We start from the raw sequence: 12,388 nt of genomic DNA, 5'->3' as shown, positions 1-12,388 counted from the left end.
TCATTTCAATTTATAGTATACCTTGGAAGCACCTTTTTCCCATTAATAAATACCATTTGCCTGACTGTTAAAATGTTTTACATCCAAAATCAGTTTTAGTTTATTTCTGACCTGGAAATCACGAATGTATTATGTCTCAAAACGTTAACCCCATTACAGGATATCGTTAACCCATCAAACCGTTTTTCCAACCATTAAAATATGGCCAAAGTCAGTTATCTAGTTTTTGATTAAATTACTTCAAGCTGGAATTTTAACTCGAAAGTTAATAAATTTTTGAACATTGTTAACTATCCTCGAAAAAGTAGTAAAAATGAAATTTCAATTAATATATAATCTAAAAACCAAAACTTTAAACTTTGCTTCGAAATGTTAGTCTATTGATCAAAATAACTAGCTCACTGAATATTTCGGTGGCCCATTAGGCAAAAAAAACTATTGGTCATTTGTTAGATACACGGCATATATGGCAGTACTTTTACTTTCGTTACTTGTACCGCCGGTACAAGTAAAAAGTACGTACTTTTACTTGTACTTCGTTACTTTTTAAATTTAGTACTTTTACTTGTACTTTCGTTACTTTTTCAGGGAAAAAGTACAAGTATTTGTAACGGAAATGTGGAATGAAATCGTTACTTTTTTCTAAAACTCAGTAAGCTTTCTAAAAAATTTTAATATCTAATTATTCATAAAAATTTTATATTTCATATAAATTTTAATACCTAATTATTTTCTATTTATAAAATAACATTTTATATTTATTTGAAACATTTTTCATTCATTTAAATATGTTAATTAAAAATTTTGTTAACAATGTGTGCCCATTGGATGCTTTTTTAAATAATTTAAATAACTAATTTCATATTACTATTACAAAAAATTTTGACACAAGTTTTACATTTTTTAACGTTAAAGTATTAAATTATAAAAACAATGCTTTATTTAATGGAGATGTAGTATGCATTAAAAAAAATCTAAAATATTATAATTTTTTTAATTTTGCAACAAAATATTTTTTTTTTAATTATATTAAACGTAACATATTTACTATTACGTAAACGTATTAGTTATTCATTTCATAAAATTTTAAAATGAAACATTTGTTTATAATTTTTAGATTTAGTATTGCACATCGTGGATTATTAGTTATTAGTTATTTATTTCATAAAATTTTAAAATAAAACATTTGTTCATAATTTGCACATCGTTATTACAAATCCAAAAATTACCACTATGAAATATTTTAAAATAAAAAAAATTTATAGTTAAAAACAAAATATAATTTTTAGTTTATTGGATTTATAGGGGTTTCCTGTATATGAATGTATTTTTTTAAAATTTATTTTCTAACATAAGTTGTAATGTTTATCAAATTTGTCGAACAAGGTAATTTATTTATAAAATAAAGCTTCCGAAAATAAAAACAAAATTAAAAAAAAATTTTTATAGTTCTATTATTAACATAAATCTAAGCTCTTTTTTATATGTAAACAGATAATTTTGATTTCTGGTTTGGCTCCTGGGTATTTCAAATGTTCACTATTGCAGGAGCTTTTTAGCATTCGAATTAGATTTGATTCCGTAATAATATGATTTCTACCACTTTCATCTTTTTTTTTTCATTTAAATAAGTTAACAAATATTTATTTTGAATTAGCAAAGATAAATTTTTATTTAAATAAAAAAAAAGACTATCTTTAAGTTCATATAAACTAGGGAAAGAAGAAAGAGCTGTCGTTTCCGTAAATTTTGATATTCGTTTCTCATTAATCAACTATATTGAGGTTTATTAATTATAATTGTGTACTATAAGTCGCGCCAACCATATTTTAAAGTTAGAGGGACTTGCTTACTCGTAAATATTTAATCAGTTTATTTCTTTTCTTTGAACCAGTTTTCAAATTTTAGATAAAATTTCTTTTTCGTGCAAATCCATAAAAAGTTTGATATTAAAATTATATTTGATTTTAAAATTATATTATACGATCATATTATAAAATTATATTATAATATTCTTCCAAATTTAAAAATAAATTAATGTCCATAACTTTCAAAATTAAAAATAATTAAATAAATAACAACAATTTTGCAAAAACATTAAAGAACATAGGAATATTATTCAATAAAATTTTAGGTTACTTTGAATTTTCGATTTCCTAGAAATGTACTTTTAAGTCGTTACTTTTTTTGTTTAGTACTTGTACTTTTACTTGTACTATTTACTCGTTACTTTTTAAAATAAGAACTTTTTACTTTTTACTCGTTACTTTTTTTAAAAATACTTGTACTTTTACTCGTTACTTTTTAAAAGTAACGTTGCCATATATGATACACGGTGATGAATCTGAAGTTTCCAGCAGTTTTAGTCTTTAAAGAAGTCCATTAATCCGTGATAAACGATATTGGGTCTTTAAAAAAGAGTAAAAAGAAAGTTTAAAAGTTTCAAAATATTTTTTTAAAAAAAACACTCTTTTAAATTTTAATGCTAGATTGGCTTTTTACTTCGTTGCTTTCGCGTGTCATTCGTGGCACGTGTTAGTCACTTTTGTGTTAACCCATCTGAAATTATCGCTTCTTTAAACAGGTAAAAAAATATTTTTTCAAAACCAAGCTATATAAGTCATTTCTGACAACAAAAACCGTCAGGTTTGAAATTTTCCTCCAAAAAACATCGTTAGTCCATATTAAACTATCAAAATTTTAATTTGGCAAATGTTAAATGTCATTGCTAAAAAAATATAATGGCTAAAAAAAATTTAGCAGTATTTTTGTCCTTGGCGCCACAAGTTTGGGTTATGCCCTAAAACGTTAACCCGTTGTAAAAATTGCTTTTTTTGTAATATTACTACGGAAATATAATTTACTTTTCATTTTTAATATAAAATTACGAAAATTATTATATTTTCAATGCTATATTTAATTATTTAAACGTACTATATTATTTATTTTTTATTTTTGCTCGCCATATTTCAGCCGCCATTTTGTTTTGTTTTTTTGCTATTTTTAGTGTATTTCAAAATTTCAACTATGAATTCAATTTACCTGCACATAAAGGCACCTAAATTTTGAAACAAATTTCATCGAATTACTAAATTTGGCCACGAAACCTAGGATGCTGGCCCACTGTGCAAACGTTAAATTTTTATAGGAAATCGTTGACCCACCTAATTTTTTGTTAGCCTGTCAGACAAAAATAGAAAATTCTTATCAATATTTATTGAGAACTTCATCTCTTTTAAGATACTCTCCTTCTCCCTGTTTTAGGGAATTTTCTAACTTGTGCTCTTGTAAATACTTATTACAATTCTAGATTTGATCTATTTGATTTCTAGTTATTAATTTATTTATTTTTTTGCAATTTCAGGTTGCTGATGTTGCCTTTATTTAAGAGTTAAGAGAAAGCCTTAAAAATACGACTATTTGATACTAAGTTCCAGGTGAGGAGAAGGTGGCTATTATTTTAACAAAAAAATTGCTCGATAAGTCAGAAAAAATACGAATTTATGAAAAGATAAATTTAAAATGTTTTTTTATTCCTGCTAAGCTAATAAGTTGCTTCATATCTAACTATATAACTCGTATACAAATATAAGATTTCGAAAAAAATCATATGAAAATGGTTGAAAAGCGATGAATAAATTCATAAAAAAATGCATAGTGACAGATTTTAATTTGTATTAAGACCTTCATTAGCAATATCAAAAAGTGATAATTCAACTTCCTATTCGCATGACGTAATAACAGGATATTTCAGAATTTTATTATAATAAGAAAATAAAAATAAAAAATAATATTTTTAAAAACCACGTTTTTGTAGTGGAGAATAATAATTAAAAAATAAAAATTTGAAAAACGAAAAACGTGGGGCGCATGAAATACTTAACAGTAATGTTTTATTAGTGTGTGTATGTGTGCTTATGAGAATATGTGTATGTAAATCTGTAATTATATCTGAATGTGGATGTGTATGTAGAATACGTTTGTGTGTATGCATGTATGTGGATGTGCATGTGTATGAGTAAGAAAATTAGTATATGTACTGTTATGTATTTCATGCACCCGACGTTTTTCGTTTTTCAAATTTATATTTTTTAACTATTATTCTTCACTACAAAAACGTGGTTTTTAAAAATATTATTATTACTTTTTTGTTCTCACTTCCAAGGTCTCTTTTCACTCACTGTACACAAAACTTTTCAACTGACATGTGACACTCATTTGAAATAATCGAATCGACAACAAAAGACAATTGCGAAAATATTAATTTTTCTTTAATTTCAATTTTATTTTACTTTGTATGTCTTCTTTCTCTTCATTTTCATGCATTGTCATCCAATTCTGAACTATATGCCAAATTTGAAGTCTGTAGCTAGTCGGGAAGTTAGTTTAAAATCGATTACAAAATTTCATCCGAACAGACATGCACGAAGGCAAGGTTAATGTAAACGTGATAAAAACTATAGAAAATTAATTAAAAATAATCAGTAAACGACGTCGAATTATTATTGAATGCCTCAAATTAAATATGTCGGAATGATAATTCGAAGTTCAAGCGTCGCAATCTCATATAAAATATTATTGGAATTTCAAAATCAGGGAGTAAATGATCAGTAAACGACATGGGTTAGTCGCTATTCAGCGTGTTAGATCAACAACTTCTAGACAAAAGGTCTCGGCATGGATCAATTTAGTTCTCAGACATAAAGAACATAAACTGCGCAGTGGATGAAAAATAGGAACGATGTCACTGCTTTCGGGCTACTAACAAGGGAGATTAAGGAGATGTGACTCAACAATTTTGAAATAAACTAGTGGGATGTATGCCTTGGTCTGGACAGACATATCGACCTTCATGTGTTCGATAGAAGTACAGGTCAACGATGCATGAACGCTATCCTCCCCCTCCCCCCATGTGAGACTTTTCCGCACAGTATATGAACCAAATTTCAACTTTATCTACGATAACGATCCTACACATGGGGCCCAGTTCGGAACGAATGCCTCTAACCGGATGACATACAACTATTGACGTGCCCTGCGATGTCCCCCGATCTGGATTCCATCGAACACGTATGCGACGCAAATCAAAGTTCAATTGCTATGAGCTCAAGTCTGCCTTGGTGCATGAGTGGGTGTGGTTGCCACAGTGATTGATAAGGACCCAGGTAAACAATATGAAAAACCAATGAGAGAGTGGTGTAACTGTTAAAGGTGATCATACACGCTATTAGACATGTATTTCTCTGACAGGGTGTCGGTCTGCTTCTTTGCTGTACAAATAACCAGTTTCGTTATTTAGGGTACAGATTTTGCACATTTTTCCTGTTATATTGGTCTAATGTCGAACGATATTTTGGCCAGGTTTGGTTTCATTCTACTTTTCAGTTTTTTTAATGTGAAAGGAAACTATGTCTCATCAAGTGTTGTCACCAGTTTATATCACAAAAATTAAGTTCGAACAAAATGGGTCCAATACTTTTTGACAACTAGAATTCGAAGTAAGATTTTTTTTTTAAATTTTATCTAGAGAAGAAGGCTAGCTTCCATAGACCTAATCTAAATCACTTTCCCAAGGGTTGGGAGACGGGATCTGTGTATAAAGGAAAAGACAGCATTTAGAGGCACAGGCGATGAAGATCTTCTTAAAACTGATTTGCGCCCACCTCTCCCAGTCGCATCTGAGATCGGGATCAGGAGGAATGTTTTCGATTCACTTAAAAATTTCCCAAGATGTAACGATATGCGCCAAAAGTTAAATTAACATAAAGGGATCCAAACTTTCGATCGCGAAGAATCCGAATTCGACGGGGAAAAAATGAACGTTTTTGTGTCTAACTTCGGTTATGGTTATCTCGTAACTTAAAATATTGTCTATACTAATTCTGCGAGGGTTAATAATGAATCTAAAGGTGAAAGAAGTTAAACGTTTTTGAAATGTTCATCAGTCAGCGATGGTGTGTTTTTAATAACGTTGATTAGCAATAGTTAAGTAACAAATATTCATAAGCAAAAATTATGTAGGAAAAATTCATTACAAACATTAAATAAAATTTTCTCCTTTCTTGACATTATTCAACGCTGTCTACGGTGCTGGAAAACAAGTATAAAGTCGAGCTGAATGTCACCGAAACACCGCTGTTATAGCTGAATATACAAATTTATTTTCTGCTCACAAATATAGCGTCTAATTGCTCAACATGACAAGTTTATTCCATATGGATGGTTAACTGAATATAAACAATGAAAAGCTTCTTAAAACCGGAAGAAATTTAGGAAACTTCCGGTGTATCCCTCCGCTTATGTTACGCTTACGAGGCGACGTGTGAGCAGGCTTAATATTCTAGGAAGTTTAATTGTTTCGATTTGTGTTTAAATTTACACGTAAATTTTACCACTCATAAGAGTTTTCTGTAATTTATAAATTCAAACAGGTCTTGAGCCAAAAATAAATTTTAAAAAATATGATAGCATAAATAAAGGGCAAGGTTACTTTTATTTTATTTTATAACCGTCGCTGAGCAGTCGACCCAATTTTCCGGTTTTCGACTACTAATGTTCAACTCCGTAGCCTTGTAATTTTGAACCCAATCCAGAAGACAAGGGAACTCTTGGATCAAGTATTTAGAGAAATTTGCCTTCGTGGAGGACTTTTTGATGAAACTAACTAGCATTTGTTTTACATCACGAGAACCTCCTTTATATTAATTTTATATTATATTTATTATATCATGAGAGCCTCCCACGGTTAGCCTGGTGGCAAAGGGACTCAAACCCATTATTGGTCTACCACTGAGAATATTTCACGTCAGCTCTGTGGTCGGTGCAAGCCGGATGCGGATTCGTATCGACCTGGGTTCGATGGGGGTTCGCTGGGGTTCGAACCCGGGTTCACCTCATTGAAAGGCGAACGCTCTATCCCCAGAGCCATCATGGCTCTAAGTGTAAGGGTAGCCGTGCTGTGAATGTTATCCCTTATTTGACTATATTTGTGTAAAATAGCACCGTTTGTTATTTTTTAGATAGTATCATAGCAGGCTTGAGTAGTTTCCCGAATTTGTCATTTGTTTCATTGACACTTGAGTTGAAAGAACCCGTTATACTTGAAAACACTACAAGTATGATAATAATGGATGGTGCTTTTTTTTCAAGCTTGGGCTTAAAAGACAGAAGTTGTAAACCGGAAGTCTTACGATGAATTTTAACCCCCTAGCGCCCATCGCTCTTGCGAAATTGGCATAGTCATTGAAAAACAATTTGGAAAAAAGTTTTAGGTTTTAAAGGAATGATCTCGAGTGAATCTCAAAAAATCAGAATATAATGCGGCTACAGTAAATAGCTATCTCAGGAATCCTGAAAGCTGTGGCAGTAAATAGTGTATTGAAGGGGGGGAAATCCTCACAGCAAGAAATTTGAATCTGGAAGCTTGCTAGTCTCGGTACAAATTAAATGCAAATACCATGCAGAAGCCGCTCGGTTTAAGTAATAATCCAAACATTTAATTTAAAAATATCAAGGAAAACTCAGATTGCTAAATGACACGAAAATGCTCGTTTAGCATATTGCAAAGAAATACCTTTTGGAGTGAAGTGGCCTCTTTTCTGATGAAAAAAAAAAGTTTAGATATATCAGATGGCTGTCAATATTTTTGGCTAATGCGGTACTCCATACTCAACTTACTCTCTTACTTACTCGAGTAATGCAATTCACTTCATTCTGTTATATTGTTCTTATTATGTCATAATCTATGACTCCACGTAGAAAGAATAGAATTTACGACTGGCGTAGAATAGGTTTGTTAATAAACATCCAAAATACACAAAACATGGTATAACTGCCACTTGACACTAAGGAATTTATATACAGTGTAATCAGGAAACAGAAATGACGTAACAATGAGAATATTCTAAAGCATTCTATAAGTAATAAATAATAACATGGAGAAACGAACTCGGGACCTCCGCGTTTCCAGGGTAGTGCTTTTAGCCGGTCGGCCATGCCGACACATTCCGTGACAGTATTATAAAAAAAATTATATAAGTCCTTTAGTCTTAAGTAGTATTACTTTCTGAGACTTCATACTCTTTCTCCATCACTGTATCACGCAGAGGAATTTTGAGTGTGTCACTCAGAATTCCTCTGCGTGATATTTGTCTCGCGTATTGTCCTTCCATGCGTTAATCCTTCCAAATTGAGTCCCGCAGTGAACTGATCGTGAAGACACGGTTCCCAGTAGAACACCGAAGTCAGGCGTCACTGGCTGAGGTCAGTAAGAGTGTGAGAGACCATTTTGATCAGCCTGCTTAGAGACAGAAAATGCGCTTTATCGGTTCTCGTTAAACTGTTCTACCGTAAAATGGCCCCGCAGTGGACTGATCGTTAAGACACGGTTCCCAGCAGATCACCGAAATCAAGTATCACTGGCTGCGGTCAGAGTGAGGGTGCGTGACCACTTGGATCAGTCTGCGTAGGGACAGAGGGAGTGCGGTATGGGTCCTCGTTAAACTGTTCTACCGTAAAGTGCTCGACTTCACGTGCAGATCGTCGGGCTACCGATGCAAGGGTGCCATCTCCTCTGCAGAGGATCAAAATTGTGATGGCATGTCTTCGGATCATCCTCAGGGATGTTTCCCAGACAGTCGGCAATAGCCCATTGTGCAGCTCTAGTGCGATGTAAAGGAACTACAACTACAAATCTACCGTAAAATGATCCACTTCGCGCGCAGGTCGTCGGGGGATCAAATCAGTGGAGCCATCCCCTATGCAGAGGATCAAAATTACGATGACATGTCTTATTCCTCAGGGATGTTTCTCAAACCGTCGCCAATAGCCCATTGTGCAGCTCTACTTCGACTTAAGTAAAGTACCTACCTATTTATTTATATTTGGTCTATACGGGAATGAGATCGCTAACTCGCTGGCAAAACTTGGCACAAATGAACCTCTGCCGGAAAGATTGGCACTCACATCCTCGGAAATTCACTCCATTAGAAAGAAAGGTGTCCAGCTAGTCTGGAAGACTCCCCCGGTGCATATCTGGTACTCTGGGGATAAGCCGGATTGTGCTTTGACCTTCAGAGGTAATAGAGGCTATCAGACCGCGCTCACTAGATTCATCAGCGGTCACATAAAGTGCATGAGGTATGAACAGCAGCAGATCCCACCTGCAACAAATGTTTTTCCAGTGCAGCCAGCCCGGCCCACCTCCTTAGCTGTGTGGATTTTGAAAAGGAGGATTTTCTGCCCGACCCGGCCTTGTTTTTTGATTTCCTGGGGGTGAATGGACTCATGGACCAGTGGGGATGAGAAATAGCAACAACACCTACCTATTTAGCAATTTTTTTATAACATAATAAAATTTTATAGGGATTGGCTTATTTTTGGGAGAGTTATTGCTGTTTTTGTAATTTTTCCTTAATTTATGATAGCCAGTATTATTGTGGAATAATATAATTATGAAGAAAGATACTTTTGAAGAAATTTTACTCAGCGTTAATTCTTTCACTTACGTTATCACGAGGGAGGGGCGTTAATTCTTTCACCTTTCACTAACGTTACTGGTAACAGTGCAAGAATTGTTAATATATATCATGCTATTAGAGAAATATGAGTTTTTGAAAATGCACCACTTTACTGGATTCTGTTATGGTGCTGTAGCTTTTTTTTCCATAAAAATCTTATGTCAGAAAAGTTTTCAAGATTTAACTACCATAAACAAAAGTTTAAATTATCTTGATACCAAGGACTTTTTTTTTCATGTTCTGGTATTTATGAAATAAATGAATAAATAAGAAAGAAGTTATAACCCAAACCAAATTTAGAGAATTTATAACCAAAAAAAAACAGATATTTGAATTCCGTCTCCATTTATTAAATCGTTTTGGGAAATCATTCACCCATCAAAAAGTTTTGGTAGCTACCCCGCTTAAAAAATTTGTGGTTAGGAGACATTTTACCTAATTTCTGAGCTACAAACCAAAATCCTTACTTTTTTCACAAGCATTAATCCATATTACGACACCATTAGCCTAATGAGCAACGTTGAATTTTTTTCTAATCACACAAGTTTGAATTTTACTTTAAAATGTATGTTTTCTTCTCAACCAAAAGCTTTTAACTTCAACAGCTAATAAAAAGTAATGGATGAAACAAGCTGTAAATAATTTTTGACTATAAATGCACAAGTTTTAAATTAGCCTTCAAATGGTATAGAAAATCGTTGGAACAGCATAGTCGGTTTTTTGCTTATTTTCAAACATTAGAGTAAGTAATTTGGAAAAAAAGTCATAATTCTTTTTGATAATAGTTTTGATTTAAATAACTGTAGTAATATTTTAAAAAAGTTATTCAAAATATACTTTTTGTTACAGGGTCTGTCACAAAAGGAGTTAAATCTGTGGAAAAGTTTGATACGTTGCCAACACAAATTAAAATTTAAGAAGTGATCAGAAGAAGTTGTAGTATCTAATGCGAAATTGATGGATTTGAGGTGAAAGTTGACATCTTCGATAACATCTTCCTCAACATGGGTGTTCAGCTGCTGTAACGAAAGTCTACTAAGACATCCGTCCTCTACCGAATCAATTAATTTGAAGATACTAGATAATAGACTAGTCTCTTGGTAATCATCTAGAATCTTGCCCCAGACCAAGACAAGGGTGATGAGCCTATAGGATTCAGGCAATCTTAGATATCTCTTTAGTTTACCAATAAGGGCGACCACGTTATATAATTTTCCATTATTTTTGGAAAAGTTCCCGCTTTCAGACATTTATTGAAGAACTCCAGTAGCCAACGACGATTGATACAGAAGATATCTCCGAAAATGTCCACCCGGCGCCTGATTTTAGAGTTAATCCATTGGGAATGGTGGACCACTATTTGCCAAGTTACCTCACCGGTGCATGTTCTAAATCAACCTCCGGAAAATGATGTGACGTAATATTTTCAACAGTGCCCACTAAACCTATTAGTAGTTGAATCATCCTGCTTAGTTTGGACTTGGTCTCAAGCACTCGCATTTGGTAATAGAGAAGATTAGTCGATTGTAAACCATGTTTAAAGACATCTTCTGAACCATACTTTTAGGAAATTTTCTTTTACTGTCTTATACTCTATAGGTTTGTAATACGATGCACACAAAAAATAAGCTGCATCAATGTATAATAGTAATCTTATTATTGACAAAAGGCTCAACGGTAAATCAACATGCCTCTTTAGGTTAAGCCTCCTGATTACTATAACAGATCTTATATTTTATTACTATGAATATGCTAAGCCAGTGATGTAATTAAAAAATTATTTTGTGTGTGTTTCATTTTTACAACAGAAGAAAAACATTTTAGCTGAATAGGGAAGTAATTGGGTTCTTTTTAGACATATTTATTGAAGTTGGACTCTACTGTAAAATTTAATTCATAAAAAATTGGTAAAGGGGACAGCTTATTGTGGAAATATATCTTCGCTAAAAAGAGGTGAGTGCTTAGGAGTAAGATATGTAATATCAGCAAGCTAATGCTAAAAACAACAGTTAAAATTAGAAATGGTGAATCTATTAACTAAATTAAAAGGAAAAATACGATATAAAATAAGTTATCGCAGACTAAATTTGCTTTAATTCTAAATATTGGAAGAATAAACTGAGACATCAGTGTTTTGCAAACTGGAGTCTATTTAGCCTGGTTATATTCTGTTAAAAAAAGTTAGATTAATTTTAAATCACCGTTTTTAGTAAATTTTAAAAACAGATTAGTACTAAAATTTATTATTACAAATTCTGTAACAATTCTAATGCTTAAAACAACTGAGGTAAAGGTTTTAGGTAGGTACAAAACATAATTAATTTCACCAATGTCTCATTTATTTTAATGTGAACAATATTGTATGAGACAATGTTACCATTCTCAAAGACTGATTAATTCCTCCCTGGTAACAAATATTAAATGAATTCCAGCAATAATAATGAAATTAATAAAAGATGATAAAAACCGTGATGTAGACTGAAAAACCCTGAGTGAGGAATCCGGTATAAATATAAAGTATTAATGAAATCAAGTACTAATACTGATTGTGCCTTCGAGTACTTATAATTCGATCCTGGTGCGTAGCGTTTTTATTGGTGCTTTTTATTGGGTGGCATTAAAAAGTGCTTATTTTTCCCTTTTCAAAAATGAGAATTTTTCTTTACCACGTCTACTTTCGCGAGGTAATTTGCAAAAGCGTGTTTTTCATATTTTTTCTATTCAATTTTTTTGTACATTTCACACAACCAAAATTCATTTCGGCGTACCGTGGGTCCATAGCTTATGAAAGAGCCAATCATTTTTCACGTTGGATGAAATACTTGCGAGTTTGCACGTGCGTCTACTAAGCTGAGATCGGTGAAATTTTT

General features: G+C 32.4%; 1 long non-coding RNA gene across 1 annotated transcript in view; it reads left to right on the top strand.

Moving 5' to 3' along the window:
* The window catches only part of LOC147816692 (uncharacterized), a 110,343-nt gene extending 99,035 nt beyond the window's left edge, over positions 1 to 11,308 (top strand). Inside the window, exons 11-12 of the long non-coding RNA XR_015428749.1 lie at positions 3,365 to 3,437; positions 10,368 to 11,308. This is a non-coding gene — a long non-coding RNA (uncharacterized LOC147816692). The remainder of the gene's footprint in view (positions 1 to 3,364; positions 3,438 to 10,367) is intronic.
* The last annotated feature ends 1,080 nt before the right edge of the window (positions 11,309 to 12,388 follow it).

The sequence above is a fragment of the Parasteatoda tepidariorum genome, chromosome 1, assembly GCF_982258835.1.
Source record: "Parasteatoda tepidariorum strain Cologne lab strain chromosome 1, Ptep-v5.0, whole genome shotgun sequence".
Classification (NCBI taxonomy): Eukaryota; Metazoa; Arthropoda; class Arachnida; order Araneae; family Theridiidae; genus Parasteatoda; species Parasteatoda tepidariorum.
Note: the sequence above shows the minus strand (reverse complement) of the source record. Positions and strands in the feature narration are given on the sequence as shown.